The sequence below is a fragment of the Cricetulus griseus genome, chromosome 5, assembly GCF_003668045.3.
Source record: "Cricetulus griseus strain 17A/GY chromosome 5, alternate assembly CriGri-PICRH-1.0, whole genome shotgun sequence".
Lineage (NCBI taxonomy): Eukaryota > Metazoa > Chordata > Mammalia > Rodentia > Cricetidae > Cricetulus > Cricetulus griseus.
In genome coordinates, this window is record NC_048598.1 from 54445693 (window position 1) to 54461452 (window position 15760).

General features: G+C 39.7%; 1 protein-coding gene across 7 annotated transcripts in view; it reads left to right on the plus strand.

The window, feature by feature from the left end:
• The window catches only part of Ppp1r12b (protein phosphatase 1 regulatory subunit 12B), a 207084-nt gene that overhangs the window by 157432 nt on the left and 33892 nt on the right, over positions 1-15760 (plus strand). The window lies entirely within an intron of this gene.

Here is a 15760-nt window from a genome sequence, read left to right on the forward strand (position 1 = left end):
TTTGTTTTTTTGAGACAGGGTCTTTCTATAGAGTATTGGTTGGTCTAGAGCTTGTTAGGTAGACCAGACTGACCTAAAACTAATAGAGATCCGCCTGCCTCAGCCTCCCAAGTACTGGAAATAAAGGTGAACCACCACCCCTAGCAAATTCTAAGGTTTTATCACAATGTCACGTGGAGCTTTTCTTTAATTTGTTTTTACCCATTTTTAGTTGCTGTTTTTCCTGTCTTCTTGTGAATCAATTCTATGTTTCAAGAGAAAAAGCTCTCTAATGGCATGAAGCTGTGTATATCAAATTTTTATCATTTCCAGGTTCTAGATGCATATTCATATGTGTGTGCATGAGACAGTATATGCCTTTACCTGTTTTATATGTCTCTATGAGTAATAAAAAGTCAGAATTAATTAAGACTTATGGATACTTGCAGCCTTCCTCTCAGGGACCATCAAGAAACTGCTTTGACAACCAGCTGGGCCGATTAAGACTTTCTCCATTTCCTCTGATCATAGGCATATTTGTATCTAACTTATTGTCCTCTGTGGTCAAAAGCTGGCAAAAGCAAGAAATGCTACCAGGGCAAATGAGCAGTGAGAAGCTCTGATGGGCATATTAGGTAGCAGGCAAGGAGCAGCTCCCTCTAGGGAGCTAGACTACGCCATAACCTGTACACACAGCATAAGAAGAGGGAGTCAGGCTTCCTTATTTGGAGAGCTGTGGGATTTTGCAAGAATCCTCTGCAGACTGCAGCTTCTTTTTATTGTTTTATTTTCATTTTCAGTGTCTTCCCTCAAGTGTAAGTTATCATATAGTAAAATTTGGGATGCAGCATATTGGTCTGCGACTCTAGCCAGATATACTTAGTTACTAGAGTGCCAAAAAAAAAAAAAAAAAATCTTACACTATTTTGCTCATAGTCCGTTTAGTGAAAGGACCAAGGGGTCTGTACAGTGTTGTACAGTGTCACCTCTCCTGAATTCCTGGGTTCCTGGAGTATTTCTTCTCCTCATAGACCAGTTCCTCCCTTACCACAAGACTCCAGGCACTTTTTCAGCCTCTGTTGGATATTTTCTGGTGGCCCCTAATTGATGTCCACAAAACTAAACACCATTACTTCACCTAATGTTCCCTTTTGCTGCCTCCCCCACATCATACCCCATAGCACCTTTGGATGTAAAGATCCCCTTAGTAAGGTTCAGTTCAGTGAAACCACAGCTCCCAGAGTCAAGCGTGAAACCTGTAATCGCTCAGTGACTTTCTGTTTAGCAACTACCCTCTTTTTTTTTCCACTCCTTCATTATCATCTGATGATTCTTGTCTCCACTCTTTCCATCTCATTCTCTTACCTCCCACCCCTGCCTTTTAGACAGAGAACATGGTGGGGGGAAATTTGAGGGTTTAAATTATAGGAAATCAAAACACAGGTAGTGACTACTTCCCAGTTTTAGTGGCCAGGGGCTGTAGATTCCCACCATAACATCAGCTTACTATAACTAACTTCCAGTGTCCAGATGGCTTGAGACCATATTGTAGAGAATGCTGAGTTTCATATGGCACTGGTCCATTATGTCTCTAATGACTGAGACAGAGAAAGATGTGCAAAAGTAATTTGGAGGCTTTTGACTCTTGGGACCAGTTACCTGGCTAGGATTCATCTTATGAGATTTTACTTGTCTCTTCATTTAACTCTAATGTTTGACTACTTGGGGTACTCTGTAAAAACTGTTTTTGGGTGTACCTTAGCAACACATTTATTGTGGTCTTGTGCTCATATGTCTTCTGATGCCTAGTTGCAATAGGCTGGATCTTTGCCACCCCAAAAGCTGGGTGTTAAATAGGTTACATAAAAGAGACGTGGCTTGCCTAGCATCACTTGGATAGTAAGCAGCAGAGTTTTCAGCTCAGGTTTCCCTACTTGCAAAACCTTTATAGCAAGTAGATTTGAAGGTCAAGTTTAAGAGTCTGCTTTATGAGCCAAGATAATGGTTAAAAACTTAGGTAACTGTAGGAACCAAAAACTTACCCATGGTAGAGAAGAGGAACACTGTGTCCGTAGACCAAGGGAGGCAACTGACAGGCCATAATTGAATCTCTTGTGACTGGTTCTTAAATTCCAGTCATGCCCTCTGGGGACAAAAACACCACAGATCCTAAGACCTTTTAGGCCTCAGATTTCTCTTACAGAAAATGATTAGGCTTTTACAGTAAAGACATAGCCAATTACTCTATCTTTAAATCCCCCCTCCAATGTAGTTTTTATCAGCTAGAGATTGCATTGTTGAAAAGGTACAGTCCCTGATTGATCCAAAATTCTTCAAAACAGGACTGAATTTTTTTTAAAAAGTGTTTAAAGATTTATTATTATTCTAGTGGTGTTAAAGGAGCTAAATATGAAATGCTTCCATATAAGGAAAATGTCCTCAGAGAATTTTTATTATTTACCATAATTCTTTGCTATTCCTACCTGTAATCAAGTCGCCTCTGTTGTTTCTTGAAATTAAACTTGCACAAAGCAGTATAACTAGCTACTGCTTTGTCTTCAGCATTTCCCACCAATAATTAGCCACTTTGGACATTACTCTGTATTAGTAATGAATAAAGGCTCTGTGTGTTTTTTAAGTCTCCTGTCCAAATACTAACCAGGCCCGACCCTGCTTAGCTTCCAAGATCAAATGAGATTGGGCTCATTCAGGGTGGTATGGCTATTTTGAAGTCATGCTGAATTGTCAAGTAATTGCACTTATAATATCCACTCTGCTATCAGTTAAGAGCATTGTGATGCCTAGATGATGCTAGATTAAAATCAATTAAAAAGATGACTTGGTTTTGTTTATCATGTACTTTCAGAATTTATCTTACAGCTGTTTCTCAAGTACTTCGGATGAGGACTGCATATGAAACAGATAGAAGCCCTCTTAAAAACTCAATGCTTCTCAGATCTCGTTTGGATCTACAAACGGAGTTGTTAAATTAAATCTGCAATCATAATCCTCAAGATGGTCCTAAAAACTTTCCAAACTTCCGGTTTGTGCTTATGTTTAAGTAGGATAAAGCATGACTGGAAGTAATGTTTTAGCATCAGTACAGCAGGGGAGAGCCATACCCCATGGTGATGCTGAATGCAAAATATTCACGAAAACTCTTGTCAACAACACTTGTACATGGACCACCTTCCTCCGTTTATTTGTTCAGGATCTTATGTTAAAACACAGTAAAACATTTGCAATAGGCAAAAAAAAAAGAGAATTTTTAAAATAATGGCTATTTATATACAAAATATTTTGGATATTTTGTTCTTCAGCACATGTTCAGGAAACCCTATAGGTAAATTAAAACTAGCTGAATAGGTATTATTTTTAACTTGTGAAAACAAAGGTAGGATGATTTTTAGTGAGTACAAAACAAACTATTTTATCACATACCTTTTCTTTCAAACTCTTGGCATTATCTGATACTTTTTGAATTACGTAATGCCAGATTTCTGTACTTAGTAAGCCTGTGACCTTAATAATATAAAAGTCTAATCCAGGGCCAGCAAGATGGCTTAGTGGGTTAAGACACTTTCCACTAAGCCTGATGACTTGAGTTTGATTCCCCATGAAATGATGGAAAAAGAACTAATTCCCACAAGTTGTCCTCTGACCTCTGCACAAATGCATGTGCTTACACAAATAAATGTACAAAACCAAACAAAAAAGACCCTACTACCTGCCTGGATATGTATGGCGTTCTCCCTGGTAAAATATCACTCATATCTGATTAGAAGAAATACATATCCTCAACAATCAAGATTCTTGTTTACTTTTGCTCATTCACATGTTTAAACAATATTTTTATTCTCTGAACATAAATTATACTGCTAAACATGATTTTAAAAAATACTCCCTTAAAGGCTGGAGAGCATGCATTATTCTTATATAGGACCAGGGGTTGATTTCCACCAACCACATACAACTCCATAACTCCAGTTCGAGGGAATCCAATGACCTCTGTGGGTACCAGGCATGTACATGAAGTGTGTGTGTGTGTGTGTGTGTGTGTGTGTGTGTGTGTGTGTGTGTGTGTAAAAAACATTTCAGATATATAAATTTTTTAAAAAATTAGTGTGAAGGTGGCATATGCCTATAAGCCCACCTTCAGGAGACTGAGACAATTCTAAGATCATGAGGCTGGAGAAATGGCTTAACGGTTAAGAGAAATGGCTGCTCTTCCAGGGAATCCAGGTGCAATTCCCAGCACACAACTGTCTGTAACTCCAGTTCCAGGGGATCCAACACCCTCTCCTCACACAGACACACATGTAAGCAAATACCAATGCACATACAATAAGTATAAAAAAGAAAAAAAAAGAATTCTAAGATCACAAATTTGAGACTTGCCTTGGCTACACAGTTGAGTTCAAAGCCAGCCTCAGCTAGTAAGACTTTGTCTCATTTAAAGCAAACAACCAAACCACCAGCATTTTTCCTCATTAAATAAAAGTATCCATCTGTCCTTTTTATCCTCCTCCAGCCTCCAGCCCTCACTGAGAACAGTTGTGACATTGCAAGTTTTCTGTAGATTAGTGAAATAACTTCTTTAACAGGTTCTTTGGCATCTACATTCATTTCTCATAGTGTAGCATCTCTTGTATCTAAAGTATGTGGTCTGGATTGCTTCAGATCTAACATCCCTAGGAGCTATTGATCTGTCACTCTGGAAAGGCAGAACAATGCCTTTTTCTAGTAGGACCTCTCTTCTCCTACCTCAGAGCAGCTGAAACATAAGACGCTTGGTTCAGACGGCCACTGGAACAGTTTCTCTTCAGAGCAGTTTTCCAGCATTAAAACTCTAAGCTAGCTCTCCTTGTGATCTCAGCTGCTCAGGAGGCAGAGGCAAGAAGACCTACAAGTTCAAGTTGCCTGGGCAACTTAGTAAGACCCTGTCTCAAAATAAGTAAGGAAAAAAAAAAAGGTCAGAGCTGAGGATTCTTAGTCCTAGAGCCTGAAATGTACAAGACCCTATGTGCTACCAACTTTTATAAAGAAAAAAATTAAAAATTCTGAACCACATATACTTAGCACCAAAGTATTATTTGCTGATTAAAATATGCCCCTTTGCCTGGCAGTGGTGCCTCACACCTTTAATCCTAGCACTCAGGAGGCAGAGGCAGGTGGATCTCTGTGAGTTCAAGGCCAGCCTGGTCTACAGAGTGAGTTCCAGGATAGGCTCCAAAGCTACACAGAGAAACCCTGTCTTGAAAATCCAAAAATAATAAAATATGCCCCTTTAGTATAGTATGACATCACTGAGAACAGCTATCAGGAGGCTGACGCAGAAGGATCACAAGATAAAAGCCTGAGCTACATAGCAAGACCTTGTCTAGAAAAGGAAGGGTAGTGTGTGTGTGTGTGTGCGCGTGCGCGTGCGTGCGCGTGTGTTGAGAGAGAGAAAGTGTGAATAGCGACCATGTGCACCCACATACACATACATAAATGCTAGCAGACATCCAAAGCGTAGTGCTTGGTAATAACTGTGCTGACTACATCTTGAAATAAGTGGATCAGCATCTGAATATCTGAATTCTAGGAATCTTTTAATTAGGCAATGTCCATTGAATTGCTCATTTATGATACAAGGATTTGACCTGTAGTTATGGCCCAAGATCACTAGCATTCAGGCTGGATTGCTTCAGCTCTAACATTGAAATTGAAAAGGTTTTACGTAAGTATTTTTTATACCAACTACTAATGTACACAAAGGGAACAGTTAATCTATTTGCTTTATTTTACAATCACCCCTAATCATTACATTAGATAAATTGAATGATAAAAGGTTGCAGCTTTCATAAGAGCTGATTTATATAAGGGCTCTGGTCTTCAGGCCAAGGGCAGTGTGCATCTTCATTTTTTAACCTTAGGTTGTTGATCAGTCTTGAGAGGTGCTTTGTATACCTCTGGCCATCACCAGATACTTTTATAGTGTGTTATTTTATGTTCTTTACATACGATACTACATCTTGGGCATTACCAATCTGGAACCCTTTTTGCTTTGCTTCATTAAACTCCACTTTATAATTCATTATCATGGAATGAGAAACATTTTTCTGGGTAAATAATGCTAATTAGGGTGCAATCTGTTAAACATTTTTTTCTGCCTAATTAAAGCCGCTATCCATTTTTTGTTTTATTCCGCTCAAGAAAAGTGAATAAGCTGTGGTTCTCCAGTCCAAGGAATCCTCCTGGGCAATACTGACAGAGTCTGTAGAAATGAAAGTAGGTTCTCCATTGGAAGCCATCACTTAAGTTCTAGGTAGCTGTATACTGGCTTAGTTAATCCATGCCCTACATAGAGTCTGGATAAGGTAGCCTCTGAAGCCAGGGTGCATTGAGCAGAAAGACTTGGGAGTTTTGAAGATATTACCTCTTTTCCTATAAGTCGTGTCCTACTCCTGTTTCTGTAATACCATGTCTCCACGGTAAGTAGGTAAAATAAGTCACCTGCTCTGCTTTGACGAGTGGTCTCACTATGGGCTAGTTTTGAATTCATGAGCAATCCTGCCTCAGTTGTGGAGTAACTGGAATTATAGACTGTGCCATGTGCCAACCAATCTGCTCTACTAGTGGTCTTCTCACAATAACACCTCATGAGCATCTGCTGTGTTGTAACTTGTAGATGGAAGTTTCTGTTCTGCTTGGTCCTGCCACCCTTCAGGCCCCAATATATACACAGAGACTTATATTAATCATAAACTGTTTGGTCGATGGCTCAGGCTTCTTACTGTCTAGCTCTCTCTTAATTGTTAACCCAATTTTATTAAATTATGTATTGCCACAAGCCTGTGGCTTACCTGTAATCAGGCATGTTACTCTGGCATCTCTCTGCCTTTCCTATCCCCAGAATTCTCCTGGTCTGGTAGCCCCACCTATACTTCCTGCCTGGCAACTGGCCAATCAGTATTTTATTCATCAACCAGTAAGAGAAACATATATACAGAAGGACATCCCCATCAGTAACTCCTGTTCAAGATGCTGGAATTCGTAAATGAAGGACATATTTTCTAATTGGAGAGAGAAAAAAACAAAGTTCATATCCAAGGAGATGAATTTTCTAATAAGGACATAGGTTCATAGTTTTTTGGTTGATGTTGTTGAATCAAGTAGAACAAAATGTGTTAACTTTATGTTTGAAGAACAATAGAAGCTAGATGGCAAAGGAGACATTTATTACAGAGGAACGGGGGGAAGCATGAGAAAATATGACTTTTTTTGAGAGCTGCAGTTCAGTGTGGCAAGAATGAAATATTTATTCAGAATAGGAAACAAGGGATCATGATATGCGGCTCTTACTCATTCATTCTTAGGATTTGGGGAGTTGTCCTATGAACAAAGGATTGACAGTTTACAGTAGAGTTGTGGTCCAAGTTGCGTGTAGAGAAACAAGCATTGGAAGCTGAATGCTGGAGAGAGCAGGAGCTGCTCGTCAGTTGTCCCCCTGATGGCACGGCTTTAGGTATGGCGTGGCAGGGGCCTGATCTGAGATGTTCTCCAGGGAGCACGGGGAAGCATTCTGTTGTTTAGATGATGAGCTGACAAAGCTTGAGGGCTGATGGAATGGGGGCAGGGATGGACCTGGGACAGGGACAGAGAAAAGAGAACAAACTGAATTGTTAAACGTGGGAGGCAGAAACACGTTTTCATGTTAAGGTTGATTGAATAAGAGGTACAGAGGCGCATTTAGATAATGGCATTTAGAAAATGTGGTTTTAGCGTACCCAAGCCACAATCTGAAAGGCTCTAGACTTGAAAACTTGAGGGCCAACATGATGCCAAAAGGATAAAGTCCCATTTCTGACTTCATGGAGGTACACTAAAAATTTAGTTTAAAAAAAAAAACAAAAACCAAAAAAACCAGCTGGGCGGTGGTGGCGCTCACCTTTAATCTGGCACTTGGAAGGCAGAGGCAGGTGGATCTCTGTGAGTTCAAGGCCAGCCTGGTCTACACGGTGAGTTGCAGGACATGCTCCAAAGCTACACAGAGAAACCCTGTCTCAAAAAACCAAAATAATCATCTTGTTTTTTTTAATCTATCTCTAACATTTCTTATTATGCAAATGCTGCAAAATCTGGAGAGAAAGTGGAAAACTGAGATACTGTTGATCCTGTACATTGCAGATAACAGATATTAAACCTATAGTTAATACATAATAAGTTAATTACAGACGGAAAAGATTGATAGTAACGACAAAAGCTATGAGAGATACATGTGTCTAAGGATTAAAGGTCTCATAAAGAAAGGACTAAGTGTGAAAGAGAAGTGACAGCTGCTATTTACAGTTTCGACTGGAACCTTATGCATCAAAAGACAGCAGGTTCTGTGTCTCCCTTCTTTGCCTTCGAGCATTGTAGTCAGCTTCTGTGACAGTAATAAGTTTCTGTTCTCAAAGGACCTAGAAATTTAGGAAGTTGAGAGTCAGTTGGCGTGAGTTTGCAGTTGAATTCTAGTTTTATTTTCAATGTGTGATAGTTGTGTACTCAGGGATTGTGTTTTTCGAGTTTGAAGAAATTCCCAGACCATTCACGTTGGCTGGGCTTGGTTTTTCTCTCAATCTCATGTTTTCGTGAGCTGACAATTAATTGTACTCAGAAGGCCAAGTGGGAATGGAATTGGACTTCATCAGCTTTTTGTTTGTTTTTTAGCTCCTTTTTGGTTCTGATCTTGACTTGCTTTGTATTCATTGGGTGCTGGTCATCGGAAACTGGCATGTCATTACAGCCGCCAATCTAACAAACTTCCTTGGTTACATGGTACCATGTAAAATATAAGTAGCTATTTTTAAAGTTTGTATAAAACATTAAGTATTTTTATATTGAAATTAAATTGTAAAGTAAATGAAAGTATAATAAATCTTTAAAATCTTTGTATTGCTTTGAGGAAGAGTAGCATCCACCTTGCCAAATAACGAGCCTGTGTGGCTGTAGGTTACAAGGGGTGAGTGGGAAGTGGACTGGATCCACAATTAAATGTTTCACTTGAGTGCTAAGGAATTTATTTGATCTTGATCCCTCTAGTAGCCATCAAACATTGGGAGAATCAGAGGACCAAAGAGGGACAAGAGAGACTGCATGGAAACTCAGGAGAAACTAGCACTTTGAGCAGCTGTGCTGGCCAGCAGTGCCAAGCAGTCACATTTGTTACCTTCCTAAATCTAACAGTACCATTATCCCCATTTCATTGATGAAACCACTGAGGCAGAGAGAATTAGTTATCTAAGATCTCATAACTGAAAATGCTGCAACAACAGTCGAGAGTCTTTTTCCTAACCTTAGGGTGTGCAGCTGCCCCGGTGAAACCACCGTTACTCCATGAAGAGCTAGACTAGTGCCAGTGCTCCTGATTATTGGCTTTGATTTGAAAAAGATGAGAGCACTTCAACCTATTTAAAGGAGAGAAACCCTTACAGAATAATTGGGAAAGCGACAAATCTTTCAAAAAGAATTTTACATCATTTTAAAATTGGAACTTTAATATTAGAATTAAGATCAAATAAATTCCTTAGCACTCAAGTGAAACATTTTATTTGTGGATCCAGCCCACTTCCTACTCACCCTCTCTGACCTACAGCCATTTAAGAAGCTATTGGCTTCTTCCTTTGGATAGGAGAAAAGAAATATGCCCCGACTTGTGGTATACGACCTTATATCATGGCTAGTGTATCTGTCAATTATATATAAATTGTTACTCTAAAGCCATTTTTTAAAAGATTTTATTTATTATGTATACAACATTTTGCTTCCATGTATATCTGCACACCAGAAAAGGGCACCAGATCTCATAACAGATAATTGTGAGCCACCCTGTGGTTGCTGGGAATTGAACTCAGGACCTCTGGAAGAGCAGTCAGTGCTCTTAACCTCTGAGCCATCTCTCCAGCCATTTTTAGCACTCAAAAACAGATCCTGATAGTCAGGTGATTTTATTGTTTGGTTTATGCCATTAATTTGCTTTGTAAATAAATTTGAAACAAATATTAAGTTGTCACAAATTTGGAGGGTTTTCTTACCTGAAGGACCCTTGCCCTGCCTCCAAGCAGGCTACAACATTTCCTCTGCCGAGGTCTACATTTTAATAGACCCCATCATTTCTGGGAAACCCCTAAATCTAAACAACTGTGTGTTTGAAGATGCCATTTCCCTGTGGAAGAATAAAAATGGAATAGCAGTTTCCTTAATTCAGTTTTGTTTTTCTCTCTTGGAGTGCCATCTTTCAGAGCAGAGTAGCATTATGGGATTAACTGTGGCTCTAGCAAGATCATAACCTGTAGTGGATTTCCCGTAGTCACACGTGATAGTGTCATTTTTAACAACCACCAGCTTCAGACTCTAGGGTGTCTGTGACCTTGCTAAAGCTTTGTCCAAGCTCTCTAATCAGTAGGAGTCTCTCTCCCTTTTTGTTTACCGAGGGAACCATTAAATCTGGCCCTTGATTGCATCCAGTTTATTTCTTGCCTTACTCTGTTTAATGGGTGTACTTATGAGATCAAAGAGCCATGTCTTAGATTTTGTAATTGTATTTTTATTGCTCTGTGTCACTAGCAAGGATGGCAAGACATAGGCACTTAATGAAAATACAGAGTGAGCATGCTGTCTAAGATTTGAACTCTCTTCTTTTTTTTCCCCATTCGACTGTTTTGAAGAGTCAGGGGCTATATGCTAGAGATGTCATTTCTGAACTGAAAGCTGAACATGGGTTATCCCAAGGCAATTCAAATGACTCCTAGTTAGCATGCTAGTACATCTGAAGCTCCAAAAGTAAATGAGTTGATATTCTGGTTTCTGTGGAGCAAAAAGAAAACGTTAATAACAGAGGAAGTCCCTGGCCTCAAGAATTAGGATCTTGGGATTATTTTCCTTTTGCATTTTTACTGTTACTGTGTGTAGTGCTACAGTGCATGAATAGAGGTCCAAGGACAGCTCTGTGAAGTGGGTTCTTTCCTCTGACCTTTTTGTGGGTTGGGTTGGCAGACCAATTGTTGTGGGGAAAGTAAGTGCCTTACCTTTTGAGCCACTTTGCCAGCTCTTCTTTTGCTTTGGGATGTGAAATCTAGGAAGATCTTTTCAAAGTTTTAATTAACAGCTTGGTCTAAATAAAATTTAAATGACTGCTTTCCAACAAGCTATGGCATTTACTATGTTAAAAAAAAAATTCATCTCAGCCAGGCATGGTGTTACAAGCTAGTCATCTCAACACTGGGGAGGTAGAGGCAGGAGGATTAGAAGTCCAAGGCATACTTAGCTACATAGTGATTGTGAGGATGGCCTCTAGTACATAAGACCATGTCTCATAAAAACAAAACACACTCATGTGCACACAGGCACACAAAGACATGGTTGTTGCATGCCAGTAATCCAAACATTTATGAGGCAGAGACAAGAAGATTGCCACAGTTTGAGGATGGCCTCTAGTACATAAGACCATGTCTCATAAAAACAAAACACACTCATGTGCACACAGGCACACAAAGACATGGTTGTTGCATGCCAGTAATCCAAACATTTATGAGGCAGAGACAAGAAGATTGCCACAGTTTGGGCTACATAGTGAGACCTTATCTCAAAAATCAAACAGACAGATGACTCTTCAAGAAAATGGGAATTAGTCTACCACAAGATCCAGCAATTCCACTCTTAGGCATATACCCAAAAGAAGCATATTCATACAACAAAGACATCTGTTCAACGATGTTCATAGTAGCACTATCTGTAATAGCCAGAAACTGGAAGCAGCCTAAATGCCCCTCAACCAAAGAATGGATGGAGAAAATGTGGTACATTTATTTACACAATGGAGTACTACTCAGCAGAAAAAATAATGGAATCTTGAAATTTGCAGGAAATTTGATGGAACTCGAAGAAACCATTCTGAGCGAGGTAACCCAATCACAAAAAGACAAGCATGATATGAACTCACTCGTATGTGGATTTTAGACATAGAGTAAGGGATTACCATCCTACAATCCACACTGCCAGAGAAGCTAGTAAACAAGGAGGACCCTAAAAGAGACAAACTTTGTCCCCTGGAGAAGGGGAAAGGGTCGCCATCCCCTGAGCAAATTGAGAGCATGGGAAGAGGGGGGAGGAAGCTAGGAGAGTGAGAAGGGAAGAAAAGGAAGGATGCAGAGGTCATGAGGAAGCAGAAAGGTTGAGTCAGGTGTAGATTAGAAGAAAGGACATATAATAGGTAGGATTTTAGTTGGGGGGGGTGGTAGGGGAGGAAGGAAGAGAGAAGGGAACTAGGATTGTCATGTAATTCAATCTTGTTTGTAATTCAAATATATGAAAAATAAAAAGCTAAAAAAAAAATCAAACAAAAATAGCTTTAGATTACTGCCTAGAAGAGGTGTGATCTACCAAAGAGCCTCAGGGTGAGACCTGGGTATGCATGGAAACACAGGGACACTTGAAGACTGCAGTTTAAGGCTGAGCTGGTGACTTGTAAATCCAAGACACACACACACCCACCCCCACCCCACTCCCTCCACCCCGGTGCTGAGGCTAAAGCTCAGTACTTGCTAGGTAAGTGCTCCGTCACTGAGCTACAGCCCCAGTCCTAAATTTCCGAATAACTATATGCAGTGGAGGAGAGGTCAGGCTTCATTAAAGCCAATTTTTTAATCATAACAGTATATATTCAAGTAGCTGTGCACACTGGTATATCCAGGCCCTAGGGGAGAGTATGCCTGTGGCAGTGTACATAGCACACAGATGGCTAGGTAGTGAGCATGTGTGAGTGAATAAAGATAAATGTGTTTTCTAAGGATTTTAGAATTTAAATTTAAAAATGATTTGCCTCAGGTATTTTATGGAGGACTTAGTATATTCATATAATTCTAAGGTAAGTACATTTTGTAATTCCAAAATAATCCAGACATTCTTCAGGAACTGTAGAAGCTATGAGCTGTAACATCCCAATAATATTTGGAGAGCTTAATAAATATACCAAAAAATGAGTATTTCTATAATGTAACAAACTTTTTTGTTGTTATATTTATTTGGGGGCGGTGCTTACATATTCCACAGCATGAGCGTGGAGGTCAGAGGATAATTTGCAGGTGTCAGTTTTCTCCTTCCACAGTGTGGGTCCTCGGGAATCACATTCAAATTGTCTGGCTTGGTAGCAAGTGCCTTTACCCACTTAGCCATCTCGCCAGCGCAGTTATTTTTACTTTAAAGTATAGTAAGATGTAGTAGAATACGCAAGGTAATACTGCTTGATTTCTTTCTGCCTGAAGTACTATAAAGTTTATAGGATAGATATATATGTTCACATTTATTTCTCCACACTAAACAAGCAAATGGAAAACCAACAGTGAGTCATTATTGAGCATGTGACATTGTCCCCAAATAATTATAATATAGGGTCTGAGAGATGGCTCAGGAGGTAAAGCACTGGCAAGCCAGAAAACCTGATTTTGATCCCTGGGGCTCATGTAATGTGGAAGAAAAGAACTAATGCCACAAAGTTGTCCTCTGTCCCCACACATGCACAGCACACACACCCATACACAATAATAAATAAAAATTTAAAAAGAAATAGCTGTAACATAAACAACAGTAATTGGTGAATTTGACTTCCTCATTTTGCTATCTTTCCATATGTATTTAGTAGTTGGTAAAGACAAATCAAGGAGTTTAATGTGATGAAGATACAATTTAATAGTTACTAATTTTTTTTTTTTTTTTTGCTTAGCAGTCACCATCTCTCACATAGATGAGGCTTGGTTCTAGCATAAGGCACTGTTTTTAGCATTGTTTGGATTCTGAATGTATATGGTTACTCACTGCACCTAAGAGGCCATGTTTCTTCCAGGATGTTATAAACTGGACCATGTTTTGTTGCTAAAGGGAGAAAGTTGGAAATGGTTTTCAGATTATATCCTGGCCTAATCTCCAGATACTATATTTATGAAAATATAGATTTGCTGTGGTTATGTAACTGTCGTATGCACAGTTGACCTTGTGATAGGTAGATTGCCCCCCCACCCCCCAAATGGGCCTGCCTGATCTAATCATGTGAGCCTGATGACACAAAGGACAAAAGGGTGGAAAGGGCCCATATGCCATTGCTATATTGAAGAGAGAAGGGGCTGAGTGAGAAGGGTCGAGGAAACCCCACAAGCCCCAGGCGGGCCACTAGCTGAAAGCAGGAAAGCCGTGGGGACCTGCAGCCTAAGCCTCAAGATCCTGAGTCTCCTGGTGAATGAGCTCAAGGCAGAGAACAAAGAAGCTACTAGAGCTGTGCCAGCCCTGCTACCTATAAAACTGAGATAATGGGTGTTTTAAGATTCTGAGTTTTATGGCAATAGAAACCTAACATAATTAAAACTTGGATGATAATAAGGAAATAGTGGTTTTTATGCACATGTAGGGGAACTAATACTGCTCTCTCATTGTCTTCCCCATAATTGCATCTTTACACAAATTTTGTTCTTTTTCCATCTGTCTATTTTCAAATTTTACAAGATCTTAACTTTTTTATTGGGAATACAGACTTGGAAAGATCCATTCCAACACTGCAGACCAGTATACCATCCTTATTTCACATTTCCTCAAAATCCTATCCATTTGCGTTACGAAGGGCATTCCTTAAGGTACAAGGCTAGGATGCTTTTATCTTTCCTAGACATATTGATGAAACCAGAATGATTTATAACAGTACGTGTGTGTTACTATTATGATTAGATTTTCACGGGCTCCTTGGTCCTAAATTCTGTCTTTGCAGGCTCACTTGTGTTGGCTTTTTCTCATCAGCCTGAGAACTCCTAAATGAAAGGGTAGTTCTCTGTGGGGCATCCCAGAATAGCTCAACTTGTTTCTCCTGGCTCAGCTAGAATACAGAACATGATATAAAATGTTCCTTCTGCTTAGTCCTTCTTTTGGAAATGTAAATAGATTTTTTTCCCATCACTGTGGGGTCAGACCCAGACTCCAAGGGAACATGAGTTAAAGCAGCTCCAACCTTGGCAGTAGACATGTGACTTGGTCTGTTCCTTTCCCTTGGGCCCAGCTTTCCAGAGCTATGACTTTATTTTGAACGTGGTAGAAAGGGTTTGGTTTTAATTATATGCCTTTCTGAATCCTGATAACTTTCAAGTTAAAAGCTTTTGTAGGGGTTTTCTATCCAGCCTCTGGTGTTTTGAAGGCTCTACTCATTTCAGAAATCAAAACCATCCTGGTTCCTGTCCCTTTCTAGGATTGCCATCTGAAGTAATGGCAGTCTTCAGCTCTCTTATTAGAAGCAGGCCTGAGCAGGGGGCTGCTATGGAGCATTTCCAGAGGCATGAAAGGAAGGAGCCTGCTTCTTAATTTGGGACATTTCTCAAACCATATTTTATCCTGCTAGCCATATTTCACCTCAGCTCACTGGATTCTTATTGGTTTCCCAAAGCTTTGAGTCCTTCTGCTCCAAGGTCCGATTCCCAGTATTTACTGCCTCCACTTGAGCCAGCAAAGCTGTGAAAACTAATCCCTTCACTGAACAGTTTTTATCTGGTTCAAACACACCGGAGACCCATCTCAATGACTATTATTCATCTGTCTTGAGTGAAAGGTAGAGCAAAATGATTTTTAACAAAAACACTTGAAGATGTACCTTCCAAGACTTCCTAATTGAAACATGTGATATATTTGTGTGTTCACCTGAAAATCGGGTAGAAGATTCCCACCTTTTTTGAAATATGTAATGTTATTTTATAGAGATAAGATACCTAGACCCTAGAGTAGA